Here is a 10,938-nt window from a genome sequence, read left to right on the forward strand (position 1 = left end):
ATGTATGGAGGTACACATGTGTCTCATTTTGTTGTAAATTTGTGTCTACTTCTGCAAAGAGAAAGTGTGCAAGGGATTGAAAGTTCAACAATGTATAAAACAAGGGGCTTTTAATGTGTGATAAAGAAACATTTAGAGGGTTTAGTTACCTACTTTAGTTTTTACCAATGTTAAGTGTCTTTAAGCATTGTTAACATCGCTTTGTAAATTAAATATATTATTTTTTATTATTAGGGATATTATTGTTACAAAGATTAGATTTGCTCACATAAATTTTTTTATTAGTGCGACAATAACTTCTTTTTTTCTGTACTGAAAATGTCCAATGGTGAATGGAGACTTAAAATAAAAACACACATTTAATATCACGCAGGTGAGCTGGGTTGTGGCCAGAAGAAGGAAAAGCAGAGCAATAACAACAACGCGTAACGGGAACAAGATAAAAATGCTAAACAGAGAAGTCACTTTGTTTTTCTGTAATAAAACCTCAAAGAGACCAGTGAAGGATCTTCCTTCACATTATTGCACATCAGTGAAAGACATGATTATCTTTAAATATTCCAGGAATGTAATAACTTAACTACAGCAGCAGTTATTGCTTTGCACCGCGGGACCAAACAGCATCTGCACTTTCACATAGGTTCTGCCTCTGCCATCTGCTCCCCCATCTCCTGTGATCGCTTTTATTTTTTCTCATCTACGCCTCGGGCTGCATGTTTCACTGTTGACTCCTCATCAGGACAGAGTTTAGGGGAATGTACTAATTCAGCTGAGGTGAATGAGAGGGGGGGGGGGGGGAGTAAACCATGCTGACTACAGGCAAAAGCGTGGCGTTATGGTCGGAATGATGCAGAGCTAGAAAAGTGTCTGTTTTCAACACAGTTCATTTCTTATCATTGGTTCCTTTTTGTTTTTTCATCTCTGTTTTTCTTTTATGGCACCTTTGAGCTTCTTGAAGGGAAAAGGAATAATTTCTTCAGCCTGTGAGTGTGTGCGTGTGTGTGTGTATGTGTGTGTATGTGTGTGTGTATGTGTATGTGTATGTGTATGTGTATGTTTATGTGTATGTGTATGTGTATGTGTATGTGTATGTGTATGTGTATGTTTATGTGTGTGTGTGTGTGTGTGTGTGTGTGTGTATGTGTGCGTGTGTTAGTGTGTTATAGTGTGTGTTTGACCTACGTATAGAAAGGTGAGGTGAAAACAAGTGTGAAGAGGTTATGTTAACGTTATGTTAGGACGAGCAAACTTCACAAGAAAAGATCAGTTCGGATTCCAACCTTTTTAGATAGAAATTATGGTAAATACAATTAAATTGAAATTGAAAAAAAAAAACTGCACATTACACTATAACACTCACAACAACACAATTCATTTGAGATCACATAGCATCTGCATCTGCGAAGGTAACACGAAAGAAAGCATAAGGAAAAATCAAAAATAGCAAAAGTGATTAAAATCTGTGAAGCTCAAAATAGTCAGTTAACTGAACACAGCCAGAGGTTTCCTCCAGATGGATGGATTTAAGGAAGTATTTCAGTTTGATTGAAAGTATATTAATAACTTATCTTGGGAACATACCACCGTAATTATTATTTTGTCAGCTTTATTGTTTGTTGCAATACAAACTAATTTACTGAAAATGTAGAAATGGATATATTAGCAAAAGTTGCAGCAACCAAACAGTCTAATGGTGGGAAAACTCACTGTCACTGAATGCCAGGTAAGAACACACAAACAAACAAAATCACACAACATTTAGGGTCATGAAACCAGCCCCTAGATGTCCCAACATGTGTTCTATGATCTAATATATTCCATTGAAACTGCAGGAAATGGCTGAAATGTATTGAACGTAGAAAGTAGAGGGACAATGTGACAGAGATGAATTTGTGAGGGCAGCATATCCAAACTAAAGTTATTAAGTTGTTCTTTAAGCAAAGCCACTTAACCACAACAGAATCCGATTGTGTGAAACAGCAAGATGGAGCTGCAGATCTGATTCCTCATAAAGATCCCATGAGCTGCGTAGGAGCGAAGATGGAAATAAATATATATATGTTTGATCGTTTGGCCACGGTCTTGTCAGTTAAAAAAAGAAGTGTATACACCCATTCCCTGAGGATCAATTTGAAAGAAGCAGAGAGTTGCAGTGTGACTTGCTGACAGGCTTAATGTCTGCGAGAAGTGACAAACCACATTTGCCCAACTGCTCCAAGGGACACACAGTTTCTCCGCCTGACATTTCTCCGTCCTGTCTAATTGCTCGAGCATTTCAGAGGGGCGCGCACCCTTATTCTATTTCTTCACAACAGCTGACATGTCTCTGGGTCGAGAACAATCACGGAACAACCAGTTAAACCTCCCAGCCAACCCAGTCTCATCAGGAAACGTTCAGTGGGAACGTTGGTCCACTTGGACAAACGTTTCCATCTCACAATCTGGCCTATCAGATTGTGAGATGGAAACGTTTGGTCCGCCCATTGTTTTGCATTGACGTGTTTTCACGTCACGTGACTCCCGAGTTCCCGTCTCCGGAAAGGAAAACGTGGCGGACAGTCCTTGTTTTTTCAGATAAAAACATGATTTTGTAACTTAGTCTGGGCATAAAAATACTTTCTGACACCATTTCTAGCGAGAAATGTGGTCTTTGCTTCCACAGTCTTCAGCCAGTTTGTGCTTATGATATATATTTTAATAGTTATCACGAATGTTTTTATCGTTGCTATGGTGGTTGCTATGACGCTGCCATGCACACAACGTCGTAGCGTGCTGTTTAAATCACCGTCCCTGCGTGGTGTCGTTCAGTGATTGTGTATGTTATTCATGTTAAATAATATTAATATTTGAGGCTAGATTACACCTCTAATGCGAAGGATCTTGCGAGTCTGTTCAGAGGCGGACATGAGTGTGACACCGGACCGAGATCGCGAACGGACCGGAACTGACGTGTGGCTGGCGTAAAAAAAGGTTTTGTAAACATTCTGTCCATTTAACTTAGCGCTGTCATAAACACGGACCATTTGGAAGACAACGATGTCATCTTCCTTCTGTCAGGTAAGTAGTTTATTGTTTTTAAAGATCTATTACGATCTAGGTTCACAGTCCGAGTGCTGAGACAGCGGATGCGGAGTCCGTCGTTAAACACAATGGATGCATTTCTTCAGCTAATATGCCATTGTTAGCCACATGCTTCAGCCCACGGTAGCATGTGATTACCTGGGAGGTGAAAACATGGTTTTTGAAACCAGTTCAAGACGCTTAGCTCATCATTAAGGGACGCTACAATATAAATATAAACATGAATTTGATTTATGAATGCTTTAGATTAATAAGGAGTGTATTTCTCGACCATTACTCCTCAATAACAGATCAATTTGGTTTAATGTATAGTATGCAATATGACAATAATGTTTTCATGTTATGGAGTTGCGATTCATTTTATAAAACAATTGCTATGTTCTGTTTTTTAATCAAGGAGGATCCAAGTGAAGCTACAGGAGTTTCATTAACGTCAATAACTTGGACCGAACAGTTTGTTTTGCTTGATGAAGAGGAGGAAGGGCAGCCTGGAGAGAAAGAGAAGCCGGGTTGAGCCCACTTCCATCATCCACGTACCACAAGGAAGATGAGGGGGAGAAATTATCCTACCATTAAAGAGGTACTTTTAAGTTACATACCAGAAACACCATTTTATATAATGTGCCAAATATAAATTTGTATTAAATCCCCAAAGTACGCTGGCTGAAATACAAGTTAATATCACACTGAAAGAGTTTTGATCAATCATGCTTCCCTGCTGTGGTTGTTCAACTGGGAAAACAACTTTTTCCAAAGGAAGGCAAGTAAATTTAAGGAATGCATCTGCAAAGTTTTCCTCTGTTATGTATAATGATGACCCCCATCAAACATTATGTTATTAATAATATTTACACCTTTTCATTTATACTGTTTATTTCTGTCTACATGTTTGAATTTGCCTTCATTAGTTTCAGAAAAGAGCGATGATGTATCGGTCAGTGGGGCGGCAGCACGAGACTCCGCAAACTAGTCTCTAAGCAAAGTAGACGAAGGCATTGAGGTTGCGGCCTGCCATCATTATTATTTTGCTTAAGGGACTGAATACGTTTCATGCAGAAATATTAGCATTTCCCTTATATCTACCAAAACTGCTTGTTTCACAGACTGCAGTTTTGTTTTGATCCGATGTGGTGTGCAAATACTAACCGTATATCTGCAATGGGTTGTTGTGCATTAACATTTGTAACTCTATTTTTGTTTTGACAGACTGTGCAAAGAATGTTGAGAACATCACTAACCAGTGCAGTGTCCGTCTACATATTTCTACATATTTTCTCTCATATAAATGTCACTGTAACCTCTTGACAACTGAAACCATAACATGAGGTCAGTGTGGCCTTGACCTTTTGACTTTAAGACAAATACACAGTTAGACAACCCGAAAACATGCAGTAATGCCTCCGGCGACTCGCTATTGCAGAGGCATTAAAATGTTAGTGTAGTAGACTGGATTTTATTGGTGTTACATTGGACATCTTGTATTGGTATACAAAAAATATATTTGGTTTCACATTTTAGATGGCATAAGCAGAGACATCAACTCAGGAAATGGATTTCTGCAGAAAAGAAAGCCTTGTATGTGTGTATATATACATACAAACGCACTTTTAAAACGTTTTGTTTTTTATCATATATTCTCAGGTAGTACTGACGCATTTATGGAGATGGGACATGAGGGCCTTGTCTGCGTGCTCAAGAGAAGATTCCACAGAGTTCAAGCTGAGCAGGCTGCAGCAGGTTTGGAGGAATCCTCCTCTGAAGAGGAAACATGGCGAAGTACTTCTCCACTGATGAAGAAATGTGAGCGCTGTGATTAAATAAAATCTGCTGCCATGCTACTGTTGCTACTGGTGGGCCCTGCTATTAGCTTGGTGTTTGGTAGCTGTTAGCTTTAGCATATTTATTTTTTAGGGACCTGTCTGACGTTTATGTTTTTAAAAAAAAATCAGAGGGAACCATCTTCATAATTTAACACTATGTTTTGTTTGTGTTCTTCAGTTATTCTCAAGAGAAGCTGCCTCAGCTCCACGGTCCCTCCTGCAGCTTCCACTCCTGATGCTAACCCCCTGTTTACATCACACCATCCGGGCAGACCTGGAGTCACAGAACTTTGTCCAGAGCTGCCGTCTGAGAATTGTTGATCATATAATTTCCAGCAGATGCCTTAATGTAATGTTTGTGCACAATAAATGACATTGATCATAACATATTGGTATTTCCTTGCACTTTTACACCATGATATTGGCAGATAAGATGTTGATTACATTAAAGCAGTGAATGCTCTGCTTTAAGCAACATAAACACACAATGATCCAATGGATTTGAAGTAGAATGGGCACGTTACATTCTGTAGAGAGTAACTCAGTAACGGAAGTCAGAAAATTAATTTTTCTTTATCTGAGGTTCAGTGAGTTATCGTAACAGCAAAGCACACAGGTCTTGTTGTCTAAGTGGCAACCATATCATATTGTTTAAGATGTGTAACATCAAGCTTGTGTATCAGTGCTAAATACATCCAGTCATAAGTAAGTTCACCCTCTTGTTAACACTAAAAGTAGGTGACCCAGATGTTTCACAATGCAATCTGATAAGGTCGTATGAGAAACATTCTTAACATTAAAGAAATGAACACAGAGGATAGCAATAGATGTTTCACTTTAAATCAGTAGCTGGTAATCGGCAGACTGACTTATTCAAACACATTAATACTACAATGAATGAGGCAGGGGTTTGCTATCAGAAATCATTTCTGGGACATTAATTTAAAAGATCTCCAGTATAAGCAAATGTGTTCTAAAATTGGTTTACATCCAAGTGAGAGGCTGTCCCATCTCAGGGATTTAAGATATATATATTGCTTGTATTAGCTGTCCCTCAGTGAAGTACTTGCACTTCTTGAAAAGCTCTATATAAATAGAGTTACAAATGTTAATGCACAACAACCCATTGCAGATATACGGTTAGTATTTGCACACCACATCGGATCAAAACAAAACTGCAGTCTGTGAAACAAGCAGTTTTGGTAGATATAAGGGAAATGCTAATATTTCTGCATGAAACGTATTCAGTCCCTTAAGCAAAATAATAATGATGGCAGGCCGCAACCTCAATGCCTTCGTCTACTTTGCTTAGAGACTAGTTTGCGGAGTCTCGTGCTGCCGCCCCACTGACCGATACATCATCGCTCTTTTCTGAAACTAATGAAGGCAAATTCAAACATGTAGACAGAAATAAACAGTATAAATGAAAAGGTGTAAATATTATTAATAACAAAATGTTTGATGGGGGTCATCATTATACATAACAGAGGAAAACTTTGCAGATGCATTCCTTAAATTTACTTGCCTTCCTTTGGAAAAAGTTGTTTTCCCAGTTGAACAACCATAGCAGGGAAGCATGATTGATCAAAACTCTTTCAGTGTGATATTAACTTGTATTTCAGCCAGCGTACTTTGGGGATTTAATACAAATTTATATTTGGCACATTATATAAAATGGTGTTTCTGGTATGTAACTTAAAAGTACCTCTTTAATGGTAGGATAATTTCTCCCCCTCATCTTCCTTGTGGTACGTGGATGATGGAAGTGGGCTCAACCCGGCTTCTCTTTCTCTCCAGGCTGCCCTTCCTCCTCTTCATCAAGCAAAACAAACTGTTCGGTCCAAGTTATTGACGTTAATGAAACTCCTGTAGCTTCACTTGGATCCTCCTTGATTAAAAAACAGAACATAGCAATTGTTTTATAAAATGAATCGCAACTCCATAACATGAAAACATTATTGTCATATTGCATACTATACATTAAACCAAATTGATCTGTTATTGAGGAGTAATGGTCGAGAAATACACTCCTTATTAATCTAAAGCATTCATAAATCAAATTCATGTTTATATTTATATTGTAGCGTCCCTTAATGATGAGCTAAGCGTCTTGAACTGGTTTCAAAAACCATGTTTTCACCTCCCAGGTAATCACATGCTACCGTGGGCTGAAGCATGTGGCTAACAATGGCATATTAGCTGAAGAAATGCATCCATTGTGTTTAACGACGGACTCCGCATCCGCTGTCTCAGCACTCGGACTGTGAACCTAGATCGTAATAGATCTTTAAAAACAATAAACTACTTACCTGACAGAAGGAAGATGACATCGTTGTCTTCCAAATGGTCCGTGTTTATGACAGCGCTAAGTTAAATGGACAGAATGTTTACAAAACCTTTTTTTACGCCAGCCACACGTCAGTTCCGGTCCGTTCGCGATCTCGGTCCGGTGTCACACTCATGTCCGCCTCTGAACAGACTCGCAAGATCCTTCGCATTAGAGGTGTAATCTAGCCTCAAATATTAATATTATTTAACATGAATAACATACACAATCACTGAACGACACCACGCAGGGACGGTGATTTAAACAGCACGCTACGACGTTGTGTGCATGGCAGCGTCATAGCAACCACCATAGCAACGATAAAAAGATTCGTGATAACTATTAAAATATATATCATAAGCACAAACTGGCTGAAGACTGTGGAAGCAAAGACCACATTTCTCGCTAGAAATGGTGTCAGAAAGTATTTTTATGCCCAGACTAAGTTACAAAATCATGTTTTTATCTGAAAAAACAAGGACTGTCCGCCATGTTTTCCTTTCCGGAGACGGGAACTCGGGAGTCACGTGACGTGAAAACACGTCAATGCAAAACAATGGGCGGACCAAACGTTTCCATCTCACAATCTGATAGGCCAGATTGTGAGATGGAAACGTTTGTCCAAGTGGACCAACGTTCCCACTGAACGTTTCCTGATGAGACTGGGTTGTCCCAGCGTACGAGTTTGTTCCTGTATGACATGGATGATTTATCAGACTAATTCAGACGTAACGGACACAGTCATAAAGCAGAAAGCTGCCGACACAAGTGAGCGCTCTTTTTTCTGGGGAGAACTCTCAGATGTACCTGCTGGGTTATAGACTTGGAAGTACAGGAAACCTTTAAAAAGTGAACTGCATTTTAATCTCTTTTGAAAATCTTCTTTCCCTCTGGCACAAAAATCCTCTCCATGCTCTTTCCCATCGTCTCTGCTTCACTGGGGCATATGATGGGGGAAGGCTTCGGCAGTGTCCCAAGGTGGCTGATCTTTGAGGGATGACAGGCCACAAGTTCCATTTTTATTATGATTTATTCCAGCCAGCCAGGTTTTTCAGTAATGGAAATTCATTTGAATCAGGACCCCCCTTGGAAGAGGCAGTTGGGGGACATGCTGGTCACCTGAGAGCCAGGAGACGCCAGCACCGACCGGCAAAATGAAAGAAACTATCTTTAATTGAAAGGAACGCCACAAAGTCAGATCTGAAAACATGTCTCAAGGGCCATTTACATCCGTTGGTGGGCTTTTCCCTCACCACTGATTCTGGCTGGTTGATAAAATCTGTCCACACGAGCCTTTCACATCCGTATCAACAGTATGTTTTGTTTTATTTACTGAAATGTGCAGATTTCAACCTTTTTTTTACAGAATAAACACTGCAAGAATGATACAACTAAATAGATAAATAATATATTTAATTATTTATAATAAAGTTTATGATTAAACTATAAAAATCAAAGTCAAACCAGAAACCTCACATAGCAGCTCCACAGCAGCAAACACTATGTGAACTAAGACTTTTTACTCCCTAATATCAGGGATATTACATCCATATCGTTCCGGCTCTAATTTGAATATTACTAGACATCTCCCGACTCTATGTTTTTTGTTGTTTTCCAGCACAACAGTGCGAGTGGATTTTGTTTTCTTTCTCCCCCCCACGCACAGAGCTTATGTAAGGGTATTAGAGGGTTGACAGAATGACACATTAGCTACATCACCTCTGGGGAGCAAAACGCTATTGAGGAAGGCTTGTGTAGTCAAATCTTAGATCTCTGAGCTTTGTTTAAGATTAGTCAAAGTGTTAGGAAGATAACCCTGTCAAACGAGGGGAAACACATCAGCGGCATAGCCCCGTGTGAACAAACTGGCTGTTCGCGTGACTGCAGACTGATTTAAAGGTTGAAAGATGGCTCTTACACTTCAAGGTAAGAGAATGAGATATGAAAAATGAGAAATGAGATGCCACAGCATAAAGAGCGTAGAGTTTCAGAGGGTTAACAAACATTCAGCCCTATATATATTCAAGGTAAGTAACATTTTATGGACATGTACAATTATGCGTTTTACTTCAACCAAGGATCTTGTGTTTTCAACCCTGAAACTTTTTAATTTCTAATAAAATAATCAACTTAATTTCGAATCTATCTATCTGTCAGAATATGTACATTCTGTATAACTTAAATATATGCATGAGGCAGAGCGGCCTGATAAGCGAAGGCGTCTTTGGACTCTTCCTCTTGCATGGCTCCAACTTCACTGTGTCCCACAAGCTGTTACTTTAAAGACAGTGGCACATGATCAATCTGTGTGTTTGGTTATCTGATGTTCATATTTACAGACGGATCACATACTAGTTTTATGAGGGGGAACAAAATATGGACCATTTTATGATATTTTTTATTTATTTTTGCCAGACCGAACATGTAAATTTATGCTAAACAGAAGTGGAGCTGATGATACCACGCGCAGGATTTGTAGACTCAGACGCAGCTGTGCCCGACAGAGTAACATGTGCAGTCAGTTAAATTTATGTGCCTCAAAACCCCACACAGTGACTGATACTGGTCTGAGCAAAGAAAAGGATGGATGTTTGAAAATGTGATTACTTTGAATTGAACCACTCTGTCATGGCGGCAGCTGCTCCATCCTCCTCTTCCTCCGCTTCTCCTGCTGAACGACTGTAGTGGATCTGTGAGTCGGTTTTGTGCCTTTTAATAAACTTTTCCATTCAGGGCCTGTCATACCACACCTGTCCACTAATCAGCTGATATTGCAACCCACCTTTCCTCATCAAATAATCTACACAGTACAGTAAAACTTGCCAGATCAATAATGTTTACATGCACATGAGAGAAGCAGCAGATGATATTTAATCACAAAAAAAACAATCTTTAGGTTTCACAAAGATTATTTCTGTTCTATGACAAGAGACGGCTCAGGAGATGCACTCAGGTCTGAGCACCGAGCAGAACCTGAACCCGAATATGATTCAGAACATTGTGTCTGAACCTGGGCTGACATGTCGGGGGCCGACGGGCCGGTCAGGCTCAGGCCAGGGATCCACAGCTGCTAGGCTGAGGGTTCACCTGCAGTGCTGTTTTCTCCACTGATGCTCTGCTCCAGCTCAGACAACATCTCTCTTCTGTGTTTGACAGTATATATTTGGACTTCAAATCTGAGATTATACTGCAATTGTTTTTTCACTTCAGCTTTCTCTGAATGTGTAACTGTATTCCATTGTTTTTTTCTGGTATTTTATGCTGAAACTACAAAACATAACAACTTTTTTTCACGGTTTGAGTTTGGAGCGGCGCCGTCTGTAGATATTTGTTCAATCATTCCTGGCTTCTTCAATGGTCTTTTCAGTTTCTGTGATTTCTCTGTGTGCACACAGCACTGCAGTCTCATGCCATTCCTTTTATGGGCATTGGGGTGGTCTAACACTTTCTATGTACGAAGACATATTCATCCATTCTGCAGTTCAAGAACGTGTTTTCTTTTCAGAAGCGATTTCTTAAATAGATATCTGTGAATGAGGCCCATTATTTTCTAGACGTCCTTGCTCCAGAGCCATGGATAACATTCTATAACTGCTTTGACAAACTAGATATCACCAATTATAATTAGTAAACTGAACTTCTTGTCTAAAACTGGTGTACTTCACCTTTAAACAGATACTCATTAGTATGATTGCTGCTTTTCTGGAAGCA

The 10,938-nt window shown here is 39.5% G+C and overlaps 1 long non-coding RNA gene across 1 annotated transcript; it reads left to right on the forward strand.

Annotated features, from left to right (window-relative positions):
• Positions 1–2,657: 2,657 nt before the first annotated feature.
• On the forward strand, positions 2,658–5,286 carry LOC133000267 (uncharacterized). Its single transcript, XR_009678182.1, has 4 exons — positions 2,658–3,057; positions 3,479–3,661; positions 4,723–4,881; positions 5,080–5,286. It is a non-coding gene; the product is annotated as an uncharacterized LOC133000267 (long non-coding RNA).
• The last annotated feature ends 5,652 nt before the right edge of the window (positions 5,287–10,938 follow it).

This window comes from Limanda limanda, chromosome 4 (genome assembly GCF_963576545.1).
Source record: "Limanda limanda chromosome 4, fLimLim1.1, whole genome shotgun sequence".
NCBI classification, from domain to species: Eukaryota; Metazoa; Chordata; class Actinopteri; order Pleuronectiformes; family Pleuronectidae; genus Limanda; species Limanda limanda.